The sequence below is a fragment of the Oncorhynchus mykiss genome, chromosome 8 (assembly GCF_013265735.2).
Source record: "Oncorhynchus mykiss isolate Arlee chromosome 8, USDA_OmykA_1.1, whole genome shotgun sequence".
Classification (NCBI taxonomy): domain Eukaryota; kingdom Metazoa; phylum Chordata; class Actinopteri; order Salmoniformes; family Salmonidae; genus Oncorhynchus; species Oncorhynchus mykiss.
The window spans coordinates 17,804,403-17,824,640 of record NC_048572.1 but is presented as its reverse complement, the minus strand read 5'-3'; the positions used below and the strand labels follow the sequence as shown (position 1 = coordinate 17,824,640).

At 40.3% G+C, this 20,238-nt stretch overlaps 1 protein-coding gene across 1 annotated transcript in view; it reads left to right on the top strand.

The window, feature by feature from the left end:
• The window catches only part of LOC110529517 (5'-nucleotidase domain-containing protein 1), a 79,299-nt gene that overhangs the window by 10,911 nt on the left and 48,150 nt on the right, over positions 1 to 20,238 (top strand). The window lies entirely within an intron of this gene.

Sequence of the window (20,238 nt, the reverse complement as noted above, 5' to 3'; positions counted from 1 at the left end):
GAGCCGCAGTGCAAGATGGGTACATCAGAGGTCAGAGTTGAGTTTCTGTCTTCAGACCTCTTGTGGTCGGGTGTTATCGAAGGTCCACCATGGTCTTATTTGTGTAATTTTCTTTACTTCTATACTTTTTCATATCTTGTTAACTGATTTGATTATGTGCAGTACTCTTATGTGCATTACCTACCTTTTGCTTTTCCCAAGAGTCTCTCAACTGTGTTTTGTGATGTCACCACGGGCTATATAGTAACATTCGTATTACACACAATGTCATGTGGGACAGTCACATGCAGTGGACAAATATACTTAAAGGTGCAATATGAAGAAATTGATCAGCCATTTCCTGATTTCTAAAATTCTAATTGTTCACCTAAATTCAGTTTGACAAAAGAAGCAGAATCATTGTACCTTCTAAACCACTGTGAAATATATTTTCATGAAACCAAAAACATTGTATTTTCAGCTGTTTGAAGCAGGTGTACAAAACTGGAAGTAAATTAAACAAAAACAAAACTTAAGAATGGGAAACATCGAAATAGAGCACATAGAACAGCTTCTTAGACTTGCTTTCAATGAGAATGGGAGATCTATAACTCACACTTCTATGTGAATTTGGTCGGGTAGCCCAAAATTAAATATTGCAGCTTTACATTTTGTATAAAGAAGCTCTGCCTCACATTGCTACTAGTGTGTGTGGACGTGTTTAACTATTCTTGTGTGTTTAACTATTCTTGTGTGGACCAGAAGTCCTCACAAGAATGGTAAACAAACTAAAATTTGACCAACAGGGGACAATTTGTTGGTCCCCACAAGGTCAAATGCTATTTCTAGGGGATTTAGGTTTAAGGTTGGAATTAGGGTTAGAATTACATTTATGGTTAGGAGCTAGGGTTAGTTTTAGGGTTAAGGTTTTGTTTTTGGGTTAGGGTAAGAGTACGGTTTAGGGTCAGGGGTTAGGGAAAATAGGATTTTGAATGGGACTGAAGTGTGTCCCCACAAGATTAGCTGTACAAGACTGTGTGTTTGTGTCTCCTTATCTGCAGTATTTATCTTTGTTCTTCTTTGAGCTGTTTTGCACTTGTTAATCCATGCCAGCTCAAGTTTTACTGTGGTTATGACTGAAGTGGACTCTTGGATGTGTTTAGGTTTTCTGAAACCTAAACTGTGCTTTTTCGACATATTTTCAACTCTTAGTTTACAGCCCGCAGAAGAAAGCCAGTCGAGCCACTGGGCATCCTTGGTAAACCCCCTTTAGTTAAATGACAGTCACAGGGGGTGGAGTCAACACTTAAAAACTTCACATGTCCCTGTCCCTCATCACACTTTCACCATGAAAGCTACGTGGACCCCACAGTGGCAACATGTTTATTTTTGATTTGCGTCTATGATTTTTTTTGGCGTGTCCGGATGTGCAGGATAGAGGTTAAACACCTTCAAGACCACTCTATTGTATTAGTCCTCAGAGTGTTGCATCATGACAATGGGGCCTGTTAAGAAATGCACAAACGTTGGCATTTTTACAGTAAGCCTTTTTCACATCACTCCTGAACCACTTTATGATGTGGTGGCATCCTTGCTACTCTATTAGAATGTTAGGAGAGTCTATGAAAGGTTCTGACGTAACCTTTGTAGTGCTGCTGTTGAAACTGTTGAACAGTAATGCTTCTCTCCAGACGTGACTGATTCACTTTCATTGGGTTTAATTGGTATGCTGATGACTGGAATTCTGGGGCAGTCGTTTATCCCATTATCTTAGTACAAGATACAGGCACATTGTAGAGATCAAATGTAGGCTCCTATGTTTCTCAAATTAGTAAGCACTAGGCAGATGTTTTTAATCTAATTGAAAGCTGAATATATGTATATATACAATTAAAATAAGCCTTTTGCATTCACCATGGTTTCATGTGTCTGGTGTGCAAAATACCCTGTCAAAACAGCAACTGCTTTTTGTAGTCTATTTATTCTCATGGGTAAAGTTGGACTGGTGACTGGGACTACAAATAAGTTGTTTTGGATGTTTAAATCCTATAATTGACCATTCAGATAATAGATACAGATAAATATATATTTTATTCTTACAAGCCCAATAATTTACAGCACTCTATGTTAGATTTATGAAATTAATTATTTTGCCCAATATTTTTTTCCATCATAATTGCAGTGCAAACCTTGCCATCATAAAATGATCATCCCTGGGCTTGTCTTTGCTGCCTGGGTTATTTGAATCATTGTGGTGGTGGTTGCTTCAGTTTTAGATTGCTGGGAAGGCATAGGCTGGGTGAGACAGACACGTTTGTCTGTGTTTAGAATCTCTCTCCTCTGTTTGCTCCCAGTGATTTGAGGATGCCACACTGCCTGAGAGAAAGGAGAAAATAATTGCAGGTTGATGATGTAACTATGCCAGTTAAAGGAGTAGAAAGTGGGAGTCTAAAGATAGCTTGTTTTAGCTGGGAAGTGACTGGGATACAGATATAACGTTTTAATAAACCCAATATGCCACTAAGAGGCAGTTGCAGCTTTATGAATGGAAGGATTGATGTTGGCCCTCCAAGCTGAGTAAGGGTGCAATTACAGGGACCCAAAAGAAAAACATCTAGGGTCAAAAGCAGAACGGACCAACCTGAGGAGGCTGAGGTTGTGTTTCAAATAGGAACCAGAAACCCAAAATGCATCCCTCCTGACTTTGTCATTTTAAGATGAAAATACATTAAGAAATGACTGACAAGCTGGGAATCAGAGAAAGGGGGGATTAAGGCCAAAAGCGTTGAATGTTTTATTTTTCACGCTAAAGTCTTGAGAATGTTCCAAATCAGATTTGGTTCCAATTTTAGGCTCTCCTTGAGGACCAGGTAATGGGAGGGGATTGTTGGAAGTCAATTATGTTCATTGAGGCAGTACACAACACAAAGGAGAACCTTAATGACTAGTGCCTTTCAGTCTAACTATGCCTTCCACAGCTCTTTAAGTGGAACAAACGGCTCACGTGGATGCCTGAGCCAATCCCATGGCTTTTTTCTGGTATTGAGACACCAGCACTGTTGCTCAATCTTCTTTGAAATATGTGTGTGAACTCTGACCAGGACAAAATAAGATGGAACATTTTGTCCAAGTACATTATTTTTGAGTCTGAAATAATATTGTAATTTGCAGCATATTTTCTACTAGCTATGGATCTAAGAGTATTCTGACCAATAAGTCTGCCTCTGGATTGAAATCTGCAAACTATATACAGTACCAGTCAAACGTCTGGAAACACCTACTTCTTTATTTTTACAATTTTCTACATTGTAGAATAATATTTAAGACATCAAAACTATGACACAACACATACATTATCATGTAGTAACCAAAAAAGTGATAAACAAATAAAAATAGATTTTATATTTGAGATTCTTCAAAGTAGCCACCCTTTGCCTTGTTGACAGTTTTGCACACTCTTGGCATTCTCATTCTCTCAAAAGCATTCATGAGGAAGGCTTTTCCAACAGTCTTGAAGGAGTTCCCACATATGCTGAGCAATTGTTGGCTGCTTTTCCTTCACTCTGCGGTCCAACTCATCCCAAACCAAATCAATTGGGTTGAGTTCGGGTGATTGTCGAGGCCAGGTCATCTGATGATGCACTCCCATCACTCTCTTTATTGGTCAAATATCCCTTAATCAGCCTGGAAGTGTGTTTTGGGTCATTGTGTGGTTGAAAAACAAATGATAGTCCCACTAAGCGCAAACCAGATGGGATGGCGTATCGCTGCAGAATGTTGTGGTAGCCATGCTGGTTAACTGTGTCTTGAATTCTAAATAAATCACTGACAGTGTCACCGGCGACGCATCATCACACCCTCACACCACCTCCTCCATGCTTCGCTGTGGGAACCACACATGCGGAGATCATCCATTCACCTACTCTGCGTCTCACAAAGACACGGCGGTTGGAACCAAAAATCTCAAATTTGTACTCATCAAACCAAAGGACAGATTTCCACCGGTCTTTATGTCCATTGCTCTTGTTTCTTGGCCCAAGCTAGTGTCTTCTTATTGGTGTCCTATAGTAGTGGTTTCTTTGCAGTAGTTTGACCACGAAGGCCTGATTCATACTAGCTCCTCTGAGCAGTTGATGTTGAGATGTGTCTGTTACTTGAACTCTGTGAAGCATTTATTTGGGCTGCAATCTGAGGTGCAGTTAACTCTAATTTATCCTCTGCAGCAGAGGTAACTCTGGGTCTTCCTTTTCTGTGGCGGTCCTCATGAGAGACAGTTTCATCATAGCGCTTGATGGTTTTTGAAACTGCACTTGAAGAAACTTTCAAAGTTCTTTAAATGTTCCGTATTGACTGACCATGTCTTAAAGTAATGATGGACTGTCGTTTCTCTTTGCTTATTTTAGTTGTTCTTGCCATGATATGGTATTTTACCAAATAGGGATTTCTTCTGTATACCACCCCTACCTTGTCACAACACAACTGATTGGCTCAAACACATTAAGAAGGAAAGAAATTCCACAAATTATTTTTTAACAAGGCACACCTGTTAATTGAAATGCATTCCAGGTGACTACCTCATGAAGCTGGTTGAGAGAGAATGCCCAAGAGTGTGCAAAGCTGTCATCAAGGCCAAAGGGTGGCTACTTTGAAGAATCTCAAATATAAAATATATTTTGATTTGTTTAACACTTTTTTTGGTTACTACATGATTCCATATGTGTTATTTCATAGATTTGATGTCTTCACTATTATTCTACAATGTAAACAATATATAGCTCTTGAATGAATGGGTGTGTCCAAACTTTTGACTGGTATTGTATATTTGACTGACTCTGATTTAAGCCTAAACCTGTATTGTACCGTATAACATGCATTTAACGTAGATTGACGTCTATTGCCGTATTATCTAAGTTGGCTGTTTTATTAGGATTGTTTTAGACATTTTATAGAGAGATGTGACATGTCATTAAAAGCAGTTACCGGGGAAAGTTGGTATCCTGTTTGGTTGGCTTGAGTTCCTGAAGAGGCCATGTATGCACTGACAGCATGTCTAATTCACATTACTTTAAACATTTGATTAATGATCACAATAAAGCACAACGAGTGCTTATATGGTTATATGCCTTAATGGTTATATTCACCATAATTTTGCAGTCTATTGAAAGACTATGGGATGTTTTACATGTTTTTTTTCCATTATCCCACTCTCTGCTTCCCATTCACTTCTGTGTTGTCAATCAGACAGCTGCTGTCTAGTTTGGCGTCCTCAACCCAGACCCAGAGTCCAGCAACTCATGACCAGGGGATGCTGGGGGTGTAGAGGGCTCTGGCCTGGGCTTGGCTGACCTGGCAGTCGGCCTTCAGGTTTCCGCCTCTGGAGGTGGTGTAGGAGTTAGTGGTGAGATAGCAGTGTTTTCCTCTACCGCTGCTGCTAAATCATGGCCGCCACAAAAACAAAACTAAAGAATATATATATTTTTTAAAACATACATTTTTTGGGGGGGATTGTAAAATGTTTTCAAAGTGAACTTAAAAGACTACAACCAGAAAAGACTACAACCAGATATAAACTATGTGGAAAAGATAATAGAGCTATATATATATTTTTTTATTTATGATCATCTTTGAGAACGAACAATCACCAAAATAAAAACTAGACAGATTGGGAGAAACTAAAATGCAATCAATATCATGGCATGGGGCCCCCATCAATTTTGATATAATGTTTGAGTCACTCAGATAGCATAAGAACATGGCATAAGCCATGGAAAAATGTTTTGAATAGCATAAAATGAGTTTTTAAAATAGCACAATACATTCTCTGTGGTCAAAAGGAGGGCCTCTAAAACCATGTCATTGGACACGCCCACTACTCCGAATTGACATATGTGCCCAGTAGGATGCACCTTTTTTTTGTTTTTGCTATTCTGGGAGGAGCTCCTGTGTTTACCAAATTATGAAGCTCTCAAAATAATTATGGTCAGATAAAAAAAAGAATAAGACATGCAAGCACTATTGAGAATCCAAGCCATTGCATGTTGGTAAACATCCCATAGCTATATTTTAGGGCTATCTTTGTATACTGCATTTTCACTTTGGTATTTTGACAAGGATTTGGTTAAAAGCCTTGACCTGAACTTAGAAGTGCCAAAGCTCGCAAACAGCATTCAAGAGTGAGCAGCTTTGTCTGAAACAGTAGATCCACCTTTTGGTTGAATATCCCTAATATGTTGTGCACAGTGGTTTAGATTAGCCTTGAATCCTAATCTCTGCACACATTGTTCATAGTGTTTCTGAAGCTACGGCCTATCATTCTTAGTGTCCTGTAGTATGTCTTCATACAGTAGTGTCTAACTTCTGGATTTCCCCTTTTAGAGTTTGTCATTGGTCAGGACTGTTTTTGTTTTTCTTGGTTGGATCTTTATTTTAGGTGTGTGGGTTAAGAATCTCTGAACACCACTCTCAGTACGGTGGGAAGAATGTTTGGTTTAAGAGGTACTGTAGGCTAGCTACTTCCTCTTTGAACAGAAACCCAGGGCCAATGAATGAGGAAGAACTTCTGAATAAATCTTTTCTTCTGAATACCGTGGTGGAATAGAAGGGGGGGAAAGCTAAATGTTTATTTTGTTGGAAGTTAATTTACATTACTATCATTAGACTGGCTAAAACAGGATTCCATTACTATATCTGCTCAACCAATTATTCTTGATGGTGCTAAATTGTCTGGATAAATGTTTAGTTTTCCTCATATTTTTTTGGGTCCATATGTTACAAAATGTCAATGTTTGGCTCTTTGTAGTTCACCACCATATGTGTTCCCTCATTTTATGCAATTATTGTTGGCCATGTGTAGGCTTAGGTGCTGTATGCGTGTAGCTATCATCAGCTGAGCTCTGTGAAATCCATATGTTAAAGGCTGTTGACACGTGTTGTTGTTTAGGTGTGTTTGAGAAATGAAAGAGTGGGAGGAGAATTACAGATTCTTTCTGGCATGACAGGATTCTTAGTTGGAGCAGAAAGCACAGAACATTTAAAGATAGTGTTGGGTTCTCCTCTCTTCCCAAAATGGGTGCTTATGTGTCCAACAGCTAGAACAAGACCGTTTTAGAAATGTGTGGAGTTATATTTGTAAACAAAGGTAAGGAGCAAGCTATTTGTAGAATCAAGTATTGACCGATTTTTCTCCACGTCCTTGGCCTCCTCACAGGGGATGAATTAAATAGGTCTGCACAACACTGACTCTTGAAGCACTGTCCTACCAGGAAAAAAATCATAACATATTGCCTATTTGAAATGCGTTAATTTGAGAATTTTGTCTCTGTGATCATTTTCTTTAATATGGCATCTAGCAACAGACGCTACTAGTGATGTGGCAGTCAGACAAAAACAATGACATGGAGTACCAGATTGTTTAGATGAGCTACTGTAATTGGCAGTGTTGAACAACTTTCACTCAGCTGAGGTGAAGTCAATTTCCCCCACTTCAAAAGACTCACGTTGTTCCTCCACAAATAATAAGCCAATAGCTGGTGAGGCCAAGTGTGCATGTGAGATATGAGTTGGGTTTAACTGCTTTGGGCTCTGTAACTGTCCTATAATGACCACTGGTGAGGGCTCGTTAACCATGCCCCCAACTTAATCACTATGAAACATCAATGTCAGTTTTGCTCAGTGGCCATATTTTTTACTTTGCAAAGGAAAGAAAAGTGATTTAATAGAACCCTCAATTTTCTTGTTTTTTTCCCCCAGCAATTAAGTCAGAATTAACCAAACAGCATACCATCATCAGCAAGAATAGTTGTACTAAGACTGCTTATTTTGAAGTATTTTGGTGCCAAGGAAAAAGTGACTGAGTCATAAATTGCTGATTTGGTAAAAGCCAGTAAGCTTTCAAGATACGGGTGTTTACAATGGAGTATCACAATGTGAATGAAAATTGTCATCAAAGATATGTACTTGTATTAGCCTATTTCACATGTTGTTGAATTTAGATTAAAGCTGCATAGATAGCCACTATACCTATATTTTACTGTACATTTGGGACAAAAGCATATGTACTGCACTTTGTCTGAGTTTTGCTGAGGGACCGGGAGGAGCACACAGGAGAAAATTCATGCTTAATTGTGCCAGTAAACACATAGATGACAACACTGAAATGTGCTTTATTGCCCGGGAAATCCTGCAGCTCTAAATAAGAAGTACTTTGTCAGTTAATGCGAATGTAGTATTTGAATATCAAACTGCTCTCATCAAACCAACCACTTCAAATGTTTCCATTGCTTATTAGTGCCTTTCAAAGTGAATAAACACCATAGCAGTTGCTCAAAAATATCTAAAGCCTTTTATATGTTCTTTTAAAATATTTTATTCAACCAAACTGTTATAATTCACAAATAGTCTTACAAATACATGTAGCCATGGCACACATGCCATCTGTCAAGATTCTAACTGCTCTGGCCTGCAGGGTAGAGAAAATCAAGTTTATAGCGTAGACTTGGCATATGCCTTAAATCAATCTAATACATTTTGTTGCTCACTACAGTACACCGCAGCCATGATAAGTGAGCTACGTGGATTTACCAACCATTATCTCCTGCCTGAAATGGTATTTATTTTCTGAGTAACCAACATTTGTCTAAAAAAAGAGTCCCAACTGATTGGAAGGACACTTGCTACAGAAGGTTTTATTTTTCTCAGCCCAGCTTATCTAAAGCCATCTGCTTGGCTCCAAGCCATCTCTATCACTGTCATTTAAGTGTATTTTTTGAACAGCTTGGTGGTCATCCTTCTCTATCCATTGGGACTCTCGGCAAAAATGTGTCAATGGATCTTGTCTATACTGCTTTTGTTCAAGACAGTCACCAAACTGGTGTACTGTACTCCTGTAAAATTAGACTTTGATGTATTGTGAAATTTAAATGAGCAGAACTTTTTTTAAATCTTCTGTGGTCTTTGGTTTTAATGAATCGTTTAAGCATGCATGGGCAATGGTTTAATCTGGCCATGGATGTGTTTCTCATTTTAAGGTTGAATGCTTCATGAATTGAGCATGTACATACAGCTTGTGTGTTGACATAGCAACTGTATCCATGTATATACAGCTTGTGTGTTGACATAGCAACTGTATCCATGTACATGCAGCTTGTGTGTTGACATAGCAACTGTATCCATGCACATACAGCTTGTGTGTTGACATAGCAACTGTATCCATGTACATGCAGCTTGTGTGTTGACATAGCAACTGTATCCATGTACATACAGCTTGTGTGTTGACATAGCAACTGTATCCATGTACATGCAGCTTGTGTGTTGACATAGCAACTGTATCCATGTACATGCAGCTTGTGTGTTGACATAGCAACTGTATCCATGTACATACAGCTTGTGTGTTGACATAGCAACTGTATCCATGTACATACAGCTTGTGTGTTGACATAGCAACTGTATCCATGTACATACAGCTTGTGTGTTGACATAGCAACTGTATCCATGTACATGCAGCTTGTGTGTTGACATAGCAACTGTATCCATGTACATACAGCTTGTGTGTTGACATAGCAACTGTATCCATGTACATGCAGCTTGTGTGTTGACATAGCAACTGTATCCATGTACATACAGCTTGTGTGTTGACATAGCAACTGTATCCATGTACATACAGCTTGTGTGTTGACATAGCAACTGTATCCATGTACATACAGCTTGTGTGTTGACATAGCAACTGTATCCATGTACATGCAGCTTGTGTGTTGACATAGCAACTGTATCCATGTACATACAGCTTGTGTGTTGACATAGCAACTGTATCCATGTACATACAGCTTGTGTGTTGACATAGCAACTGTATCCATGTACATACAGCTTGTGTGTTGACATAGCAACTGTATCCATGTACATGCAGCTTGCGTGTTGACATAGCAACTGTATCCATGTACATGCAGCTTGTGTGTTGACATAGCAACTGTATCCATGTACATGCAGCTTGCGTGTTGACATAGCAACTGTATCCATGTTTTTGCAGCTTTGTAATGCTACATGTTTAACTTGGTACCATGATGTTATCCATGTCGTCGCACACTAACTTTGTCATAAATGATACGACAGCTAGTCGAAAACTGGGCAGGAAAGGCAATTTGGCTGTCTATGTTTACATTTACAGTGTACCCACAACCACTGTGAAATGAGTTGGCCAAACTAATTTGCAGAAACATGTAAGGAGTGAATCATTGAGGCATTATAGTAGAAGATCTCAGGCTTTGGTCTTTATTTATAGCAGTCATTGTGTCCTGACTGCTTTTCAGTTTTGTATCCATAACTCCTGGTTTGTTTCAATGGCATGGCAGAAGTTCAGTTATAAGGTTGCACTGGTGACGTAAGTTGCATTTGAAATGTGGCTGGGCTGTTTTTAGGGTTCACGTACAGGAAGGGCACAATTTACCTTAGCTTGTCTCAGAGATATCCTCTCCTCAATTTGAGTGTCAACATTTTCACGAGATACAGCTTCTTATTTTATCAATTAACAATAGAACTCCATATTGCTCAAACTTGTTTTGGTTCTTGAAAACGTGTATGGTTCAGTTTATAGTAGGGTAGGGTGCTAGTATGGTGCCTGTGTAGCATAAGAAATGTACGTCTGTTTCCATACAACTTCTGGTAAGGCATAACTCTTCGAAGGGTGGGAATGTCCACTGTTACGTCTGACACTCTAAATGGTTCCCTAGTTTTGTTTGTTCTTTGTTCTGTGCTAGATTAGTGAGATACGACAACTCACTGGGCACACCAGGTCATTTCAATGTAGTATATTAGGTAATAGTTGGTTGAAACATTAATGAGATTACAATCTACAGTATATTCACCCACTCAAAAAGACAGACAAAAGATAGTTACATTTCGAATGTGTTATCACTATGCTTTCAACTGTTTTAAAAGCATAACCAAATTCCAATGGAGAAACGATGTCTGATTTTGGTTTAGTTGTCACCCAAATGTTTATCACTGCGCTTTCAACCATTTAATAGTACAGCAAAGTTTAAATGGGAATAAAATGTCAGACATTTTGTTGATTTATACGACAGATTGTGTTATCACTGTGCTTCATCTAACAGCAGAACTAAATGACCTGTATTGCAGTTGAACTTACATTAAAAGTACATGGTGCAAGAGATCAATGCCGTTCGAGATTCTCAGGAGATTATTAGAGAGGTTTTCATAAGGTAGGGAGGGCTCTGTTCAATCAGTGGCCCGCCCCTGTGAAGGGACATGGGCTATAAAACCTTTCAAACACGCCCTCCTCTCCCTTCCTATATAAGCCCTTGACGACAATGTAACCTCCTGTTCCGAGGACGTGAGGACGACGGTCCGATGTCAGAATGGTTCAGATAATAACTACAGAACGAAGCCAACATCAGCGTGAGCTTTGGTTGCGAATGGTATGAACTTTGAACTCTTATTCACAACAGAAGTGATACCTCCTAGCCATTGAGTTAGCAACAGCCGCTGCAAACGAGGGTTAGGAAGGAACAGACAGACTATCCTGTCTACCACACAACGACGTTACTACAACGTATTCAATTTACCAGCAGAGACATTCTTCAAGGGACAAAGTACTCGGTTGGGCAACACGGCCTTCCATCTACCACCAACCTACCGAAGCGCAGCTCAGAGGAAATATTTATTGCATTTTCCTTTTCCAAATGGGCGGTAAATTTAGAAAACCGTCCACTGCAAAATATACCGCAGGCCGGTCCTGACAACAGGCTCAAATACCACTAAAGAGTCTACGATTGAGACCCCAAAAAGTACAGTCGAGTGCTCAAAACAAACCCCCGACTCAGACGTTGCAAAAGGCTTTTGCCGGCAGCACACCATATGGCAAAGAATCACGAAGGTGGAAGGAGATAACAGCTGCCGTTACAACTTACATCTGCAAAGACCTGGCCCCAATTTACACAATCTAGAATTGGGGATTTCGTGAATTGGGGATTTTGTGAATTGGTGCTAACACTCGACCCAAGATACCAAATACAAAATGATATGTGACACATATTAACCTCTCTTGGGTAGGTGAGACGCTAACGTCCCACCAGGCCAACATCCAGTGAAACTGCAGAGCGCTAACATTCTAAATACAATCAATCAAAGACCTCATTGCGCACCAATGGTAGGACCGGTCTATCTTTGACTGTATTTTGGCCCAATGACCACGGATCATCTTGAAATCTAGCTTGGAAGATAGCCAATGAGCCGAGGTAAACGGCAATATGTAATGGTTATACGTTTGAAGACCAGCCTTTGTCGTAAATTCTGATGTAAAAGAGGTTCATTCGCCATTGTAAATCCTACTTGACGGAGCCACAAGTATTACACATAGCAGTACATAGTCAATAGCATTTTCAGCAAGTTTATATATTCAAATTATGGCGAATAAATCAGGAAAAGCTAAAACAAAGTCTAGGTATACAGATTTAACCCAAATTATAGAGGAAATTGATAGAGAAAGTGAGACAGAGTAAATAGTTACCCTTGTTATTTTAAGTTACATTTTTTTATATATATATATATTTTTGGTGTGTGTTAGAATAGCATTTATGTATTTTGTATATAGTTATTTCCTTCAAAATGTATCACTGTGCCAATTCGGCCACTTCGGTCCATTTGGGTACATTTGTGTGGGACACCTGGGTGACTTCATGCTCAATGTCATGTAGCTCGCTCATTTTTGAAGTTATCTGTCGAAAACTTTGCTCAGCTATTGTTCCCATCTTATGTTCTTCATTAAAATCATCCCCAACATCCTATCTGTATGTTTGGCTGTTCTTGGCATTTGAAAGATGATGCAGCAACAATAAAAAACAGAAAACATATGTTTATTTCCTTGTATTTTCGTCTACCAGATCTATTGTGTTATATTATCCTACATTCAATTCACATTCCCACAAAATTCGGAGTGTTTCCTTTCAAATGATACCAAGAATATGCATATCCTTGCTTCTGGGCCTGAGCTACAGGCAGTTAGATTAGGGTATGTCTTTAGGTGGAAATTGAGAAGAAGAGGGGGCACCCCAAAGAAGCTAATGCCAAAACAGCATGCAAAACAGGCAAGCCCCCAAAAAGATGTATATATTTTAGACCTATATTTATTTTATTTAAAACTATAGTTGAAGTGTTCTCTTATTTCCTTTTTAGATTTTACACGTTCATATTTTATATTTTGTTACATGCATTTTACATTTATATTTTGTTACATGAAAATTCACAGATTCACAAAATTAAATAAGTAATCAAATACAGTGCCTTGCGAAAGTATTCGGCCCCCTTGAACTTTGCGACCTTTTGCCACATTTCAGGCTTCAAACATAAAGATATAAAATTTTATTTTTTTGTGAAGAATCAACAACAAGTGGGACACAATCATGAAGTGGAACGACATTTATTGGATATTTCAAACTTTTTTAACAAATCAAAAACGGAAAAATTGGGCGTGCAAAATTATTCAGCCCCCTTAAGTTAATACTTTGTAGCGCCACCTTTTGCTGCGATTACAGCTATAAGTCGCTTGGGGTATGTCTCTATCAGTTTTGCACATCGAGAGACTGAAATTTTTTCCCATTCCTCCTTGCAAAACAGCTCGAGCTCAGTGAGGTTGGATGGAGAGCATTTGTGAACAGCAGTTTTCAGTTCTTTCCACAGATTCTCGATTGGATTCAGGTCTGGACTTTGACTTGGCCATTCTAACACCTGGATATGTTTATTTTTGAACCATTCCATTGTAGATTCCATGTGCGGTTTGCAACCGCACATGGGGACAAAGATCATACTTTTTGGAGAAATGTCCTCTGGTCTGATGAAACAAAAATGGAACTGTTTGGACATAATGACCATTGTTCTGTTTGGAGGAAAAAGGGGGAGGCTTGCAAGCCGAAGAACACTATCCCAACCGTGAAGCACGGGGGTGGCAGCATCATGTTTTGGGGGTGCTTTGCTGCAGGAGGGATTGGTGCACTTCACAAAATAGATGGCATCATGAGGTGGGAAAATGATGTGGATATATTGAAGCAACTTCTCAAGACGTCAGGAAGTTAAAGCTCGGTCGCAAATGGGTCGTCCAAATGGACAATGACCCCAAGCATACTTGCAAGAAAAGTTGTGGCAAAATGGCTTAAGGACAACAAAGTCAAGGTATTGGAGTGGCCATCACAAAGCCCTGACCTTAATCCTATAGAAAATATGTGGGCAGAACTGAAAAATCGTTTGCGAACAAGGAGGCCTACAAACCTGACTCAGTTACACCAGCTCTGTCAGGAGAAATGGGCCAAAATTCACCCAATTTATTGTGGAAAGCTTGTGGAAGGCTACCCAAAATGTTTGACCCAAGGTAAACAATTTAAAGTCAATGCTACCAAATACTAATTGAGTGTGTAAACTTCTGACCCACTGGGAATTTGACGAAAGAAATAAAAGCTGAAATAAATAATTCATTCTTCAATTGTTCTGACATTTCACATTCTTAAAATAGTGGTGATCCCAACTAAGAAAGACAGGGAATTTTTACTAGGATTAAATGTCAGAAATTGTGAAAAACTGAGTTTAAATGTTTGACTAAGGTGTATGTAAACTTCTGACTTCACCTTTGTATAAACTATTTATAAATTGAATTTACAGAAAACTTGCTATGTCGTGATATGTTTCGTTATTGGGATATGAGATTTTGGCCATATAACCCAGCCCTACTCTCAGCAGCGGGTGTGGCTGAAATTTCCGAATCCTTTAATTTGATGGGCTGTCCACATACATATCGTGTACTTCTAAAATGTTGGCAGGTTTGTTTGCAGAGGGTGTGAGGGACGCCACGTTTCTTTGATCAGAAAGTGTATTTTAGTCATCAAGACTCAATGTTTCACTGACACGCAACCATTATGTGGCCTTTTTAGGGGTGTGAAATGTCAAAGTGAGGTATGTCAGCCACAGAAAACACCAGATAGTCAAACACGCTATTCAACTAGTGACCCCCACTCATAGAATGAGATAGCCTTTTGGCATAAACTATATGTAGTTTACCACACTAATATAGAGTTGCTTTGGATAAAAGCATCTGCTAAATGGCATATATCATATTAGATTTGACTTGTTTTGGTCAACATTTTATACTATTCCTTAATTAGAAAAACAGTCGTCTCTCCCTGTAGTTTATGAGCAGATATCGCGTCTCTGAACCACATTAAAACTGATAATGAAGTATGCTTTACTGATGTGTAATATTTGTGACATTTGGAGTGGGATGAAAGTTTGATGGCAGAAATTAGTTAGTGTTTAACGTGTTAATATTTTCACTGCAGAGTTTCGTGTCTCGAACTGTGGTTGGGGTTCGTAGCTTCATTATGAGATTTGAATAGACCTTCCCCAGTAGTGGCAAATGTGGGTGTGTTCAGAACTATGCTTAGATTTGAATGACATGTGAGTTGGTTGCCCTCTAGGTCTACATATATGCGTACAATGGTCAGTTTTCCATTAGAATACAACACACTAGAGCACAGTTTTCAAACTGTCTATTGAAAATGTGTAACCTAATGTTGAATCTCACATCTTCAGGTGTATCTTAACCCATTGAAGCATCATTCAGAAGTATTCAATGTGAATGTTACCAACCCCACTGTTGTGTTGTACTTTTACTGTAGCACCTTGATGTTGCCATAAATCAGATGATGAAATGAAGAGGAATCTCATAAATCTCACTTATAGTGTCTAGCACTACTGTAGCTATAAATAACTGTCTGTTTTGGGGCTATAACGTGCCCAGCGGCAGATCTGAATGCATTGTTTATGGAGATTGTACCTTTAGACAGGAGGGGATCATTCATCTCCATAAGTGTAATCATCCCCTATCGTTAAAACAGAACCGGGCTAGACTTGCTGTTTGCTGGGATTTTTCACTTTCTGTCTCTGTTTTTTCTCCTTTCCCCCTGTATTCCCACTCAATAGCCTAATATTAGACAATTAGGGTTATCTTTTGCAATATTGGGCTATGTAATGACACAATGATGTAGATTTTTCTCCCTGATGATGGGGAATTTAAGATGAGGCTTCACTTGACTGAAGATCAGATCCTGAAATGCAATTCCACCCAACTTTTATTTTCCTAAGATGTCCATGCTAAATATAACTTTGGTTTTATATAATGACAGATTTCAATGTCCACACTTTTCCTTTTAGGGGAGAGTGACTATGTAACTGGCGTCAGTGTCCCCAGAGTTAACTGCACATTGGTGTCCCAAAACCACCATCCCATTCATCTGAATTGCCATCCATTGTTCTTTGTGTATCACTGTCTTTGTCTCTTTCTTTTTTTGAAACATGTCAATATATCATCAGGAGAGACTTGGTGAGCTGGTGAGTGTCCTTTTTGAAAATATTTTTTCATCCCCAGCGAGACTGTTCGCTGGGGATTTTATCTCTGTAGCCATCATGATGCCAGTGGTAATAGGTGGCAGACATCAGCCCGAGGTCTTCAGTTTTCCCATGCTCTCTTGGGGTCTTAATCACATGTAAAGGACTGTTTCGGAGCATCTTTCTGAACCCAGACACTAAAGGATACTCTCTGCTGATGACAGACTGCACCCAATCCTGAAGACGCAAATATGTGTTGAACCATCTTACAAATGTTTGTGTCCATTCAGTAGGACAAACAGATAACATAAGAGTCTGTGGCTTTGGCTTTGTTGAACCATGCCACTATTGTTACCGTGGGTCACAAACTAAGACGCCCCTTGTCTTTTCGCTGACCTCAAAAAGATAGAAAAATGCATCATAGGTGATCCGATGCAGTAATTTGTGGTCATTCGTCTAAAAATGCCCATTCTCGGCTGCTGGTGGCTGTGCAAATATTTTCTAAGGGTTCACGCAGGTGCAGGCAAAAATATCCCCATGCTATGTAAGGTTACTCTGTTTTGTATCTTCAGAGAAAACAAAACAACATGCTAGATTATAGCTTTCCTCTAAATAGATGCGCTCCATATTATTTATTTATACTTGGCCATGTAGTTGTTATCTATCAACTTCAATTAGGACTACATAAATGCACAGTTTATTTTCATTTCCATAACCTATAACTTCCCTCCCTGGTGATTCTGTAGATGATAAGGAAAATGTTTGACTCAAGCTCCTTTCCCTTCACTTATGATGCAGCTGTTTGTGAACTTGTGCTGTGCTCTGCCCTAATTTTCATTCTGTTGATTTGTGCATCCTGTCGACACTCTTTGATGTGAGGCGAGAGTTGTCCTGTCGGACGTGGTGCTCGCCTCACCACAGCTGCTGGGCAGTGCTCCAGTCAGGCCCTGCCCCCTCCTGTTACTGTGCCAACGTGTAGGAGCTGTAGTAGACCCCCACATATTCACTTTAAAGCCACGTACACACGCACACATACAGACACACATATGTATGCCGCACACATACACACACGCACACACACACAGATAGTCCAAATTGTCCTATTTTCTGTGCACCACTGCTGCTACATGTGTAACTCACACGGTTCCATAGTTTCTTGATATGTGTATAGGCTGTGGGCTCCGCCCCTGGTCAATCCCTAGACAACCATTGTCACTTCCAGGTTTATGGTGATATAGGAAGTGGGGTGTCAGGATTTAGGGGGCCGATGTGGTTTTTAGAAGGGAATGGCTGATGAACCTTGAGGGAGCATGGCAGCACCGGGTGGCTCAATATTGAGTCATCATGTCTGAGGACCGTGCGAGGAAAATTGCGGATTGTGAGAAGAAGCAAGGCAGAAAGAAGGGCGCGAGGTGCAAACCCGAACCGACTGCAAAATACAAGCTGAGTACTTTCTTGTTGGGGTCAAATACAGGAGAGAAAAATACACTTTACAGCCGTGAAGGCCTTGAATAGTCGACAGATAGTGAACTTTTTATCCTGATAAAAGTGAGGAGAAAGAACCTGTGTTGTCAGGTGATATGAAGGCTTTCCAAGCCTCATCCCAATGATCAGGAAAATGCTCGTTGACACTGGCCTAGTGAGTACGATTCATGGAGAAAGTGGATCCATGCCTTGTGGTATCAGGTTGGGTTCAGTCAATTCGATCAAAGTATCCAGAGGCGGACTTGTTTTGATTTTTGTGTGTGTTTGCTGCTCAGAGGGAGAGGGCGCTGTGCGTTTTGAGACTCAGGGCGAAAGCGGCTTTGCTCTCTGGAGCAGAGCGCCACTGAAAGAGTGATAACTGGGGTGGGTTGAGTGTTAAGGTGGATCAACTGAAGTTGGGGATCCCCTGTGTCTGTGATGCATGCCGTTTGATGTGACGCAGACCCGGTGTTAAGTGCGAGACTGAGGAGACCCTGTCTGTTCTTTTGAGTTTTGGTGCAGCGTGTTTACAGAATTGTCATGCTAGTTAATTATCCTGTGAACGCTTTTGTTCCGAACCCATTATGGTGTTTCAGGTGCCAATTAGTTTGGTCATGTTGCAGCAATATGTAGGAGGGAGATTCCAAGGTGTGAAAAGTGTGCAGGAGGGCATGGGAAATGTGTGTAGTTTCGGTGGAAAAAGTGGAGTGTTTTAATTGTGGAGGTTGGCATTGTTGCTGGAGATAAAAAAAAATGTCCTATGAGAGTGATACAGGTTGAAGTTTCCAGGGTGAGAGCAGGGCAGGAAGGGTCATATGCTGAGGAAGTGAGGAAAGTAGAGGATGGTGAACATTTTAAAAAAACATTTTAAGAACACCTTCTTAATATTTAGTTGCACCCCCCCCACCCCGTTTGCCCCCAGAACAGCCTCAATTCGTCAGGGCATGGACTCTACAGGGTGTCGAAAGTGTTCCACAGGAATGCTGGCCCTTGTTAACTCCAATGCTTCCCACAGTTGTTGGCTGGATGTTCTTTGGGTGGACCATTCTTGATACACACAGGAAACTGTTGAGCATGAAAAACCCAGCATCATTGCAGTTCTTGACATCTGGCATCTACGACCATACCCTGTTTGAAGGTACTTACATTTTTTGTCTTGCCCATTCACCCTCTGAATTGCACACATACACAATCCATGCCTAAAATGTATTAAGGCTTAAAAATACGTATTTAGCCTGTCTCCTTCCCTTCATCTGCACTGATTTTGAAATGGATTTAACAAGTGACATCAATAAAGGAACATAGCTTTCACCTGTATTCACCTGGTAAGTCTATGTCATGGAAAGATCAGGTGTCCATAATGATTTGTACCCTCAGTATGGTTCGAAGGCAGTGAAATTGCAACCCAAGGCTGGCATGCCATCTTAAGGGAATGGTTACATTCAGCGGATGAGCTGGTCAGAGTGGGAACTCTCATAGAAAGGGACTTGCAGGCCTCCAATGCATACTGGTCCCAAGTCAATAAGACAGTGAGCAGCAGAAGAACTCCAAACCTCCCTCTTTCCCTCCTTTTGGAGGAAGGAAGCCTCCAGGGAACATTTGCATCTTTCAGCCTGCCAATGAAGGGACTGCACTCTCCAATCCAATCATGCTGCTGTTACTGTTTAGGTCATTTGATGCCATGCTCTTCTTGATAGTGGATGCACATACACCCTTGTACAGGAATCATTGGGGTGGTGGGTGAGAGGGCCCAAAGAGGAGTTGAAACCATGCCTTGGCTGTTCTTTTGTCTTAGCGAATGGCCAAGCCAACCAAGCCATGTGTCTACAGTTGAAGTCAGAAGTTTACATACACATCAACTCTCCTTCCAGACTCACATCAAACATCTCCAATCCAAAGTTAAATCTAGAATTGGCTTCCTATTTCGCAACAAAGCATCCTTCACTCATGCTGCCAAACATACCCTCGTAAAACTGACCATCCTATCGATCCTCGACTTCGGCGATGTCATTTACAAAATAGCCTCCAATACCCTACTCAATAAATTGGATGCAGTCTATCACAGTGCCATCCGTTTTGTCACCAAAGCCCCATATACTACCCACCACTGTGACCTGTATGCTCTCGTTGACTGGCTCTCACTTCATACTCGTTGCCAAACCCACTGACTCCAGGTCATCTACCAGACCCTGCTAGGTAAAGTCCCGCCTTATCTCAGCTCGCTGGTCACCATAGCAACACCCACCTGTAGCACGCACTCCAGCAGGTATATCTCTCTGGTCACCCCCAAAACCAATTCTTCCTTTGGCTACCTCTCCTTCCAGTTCTCTGCTGCCAATGACTGGAATGAACTACAAAAATATCTGAAACTGGACACACTTATCTCCCTCACTAGCTTTAAGCACCAACTGT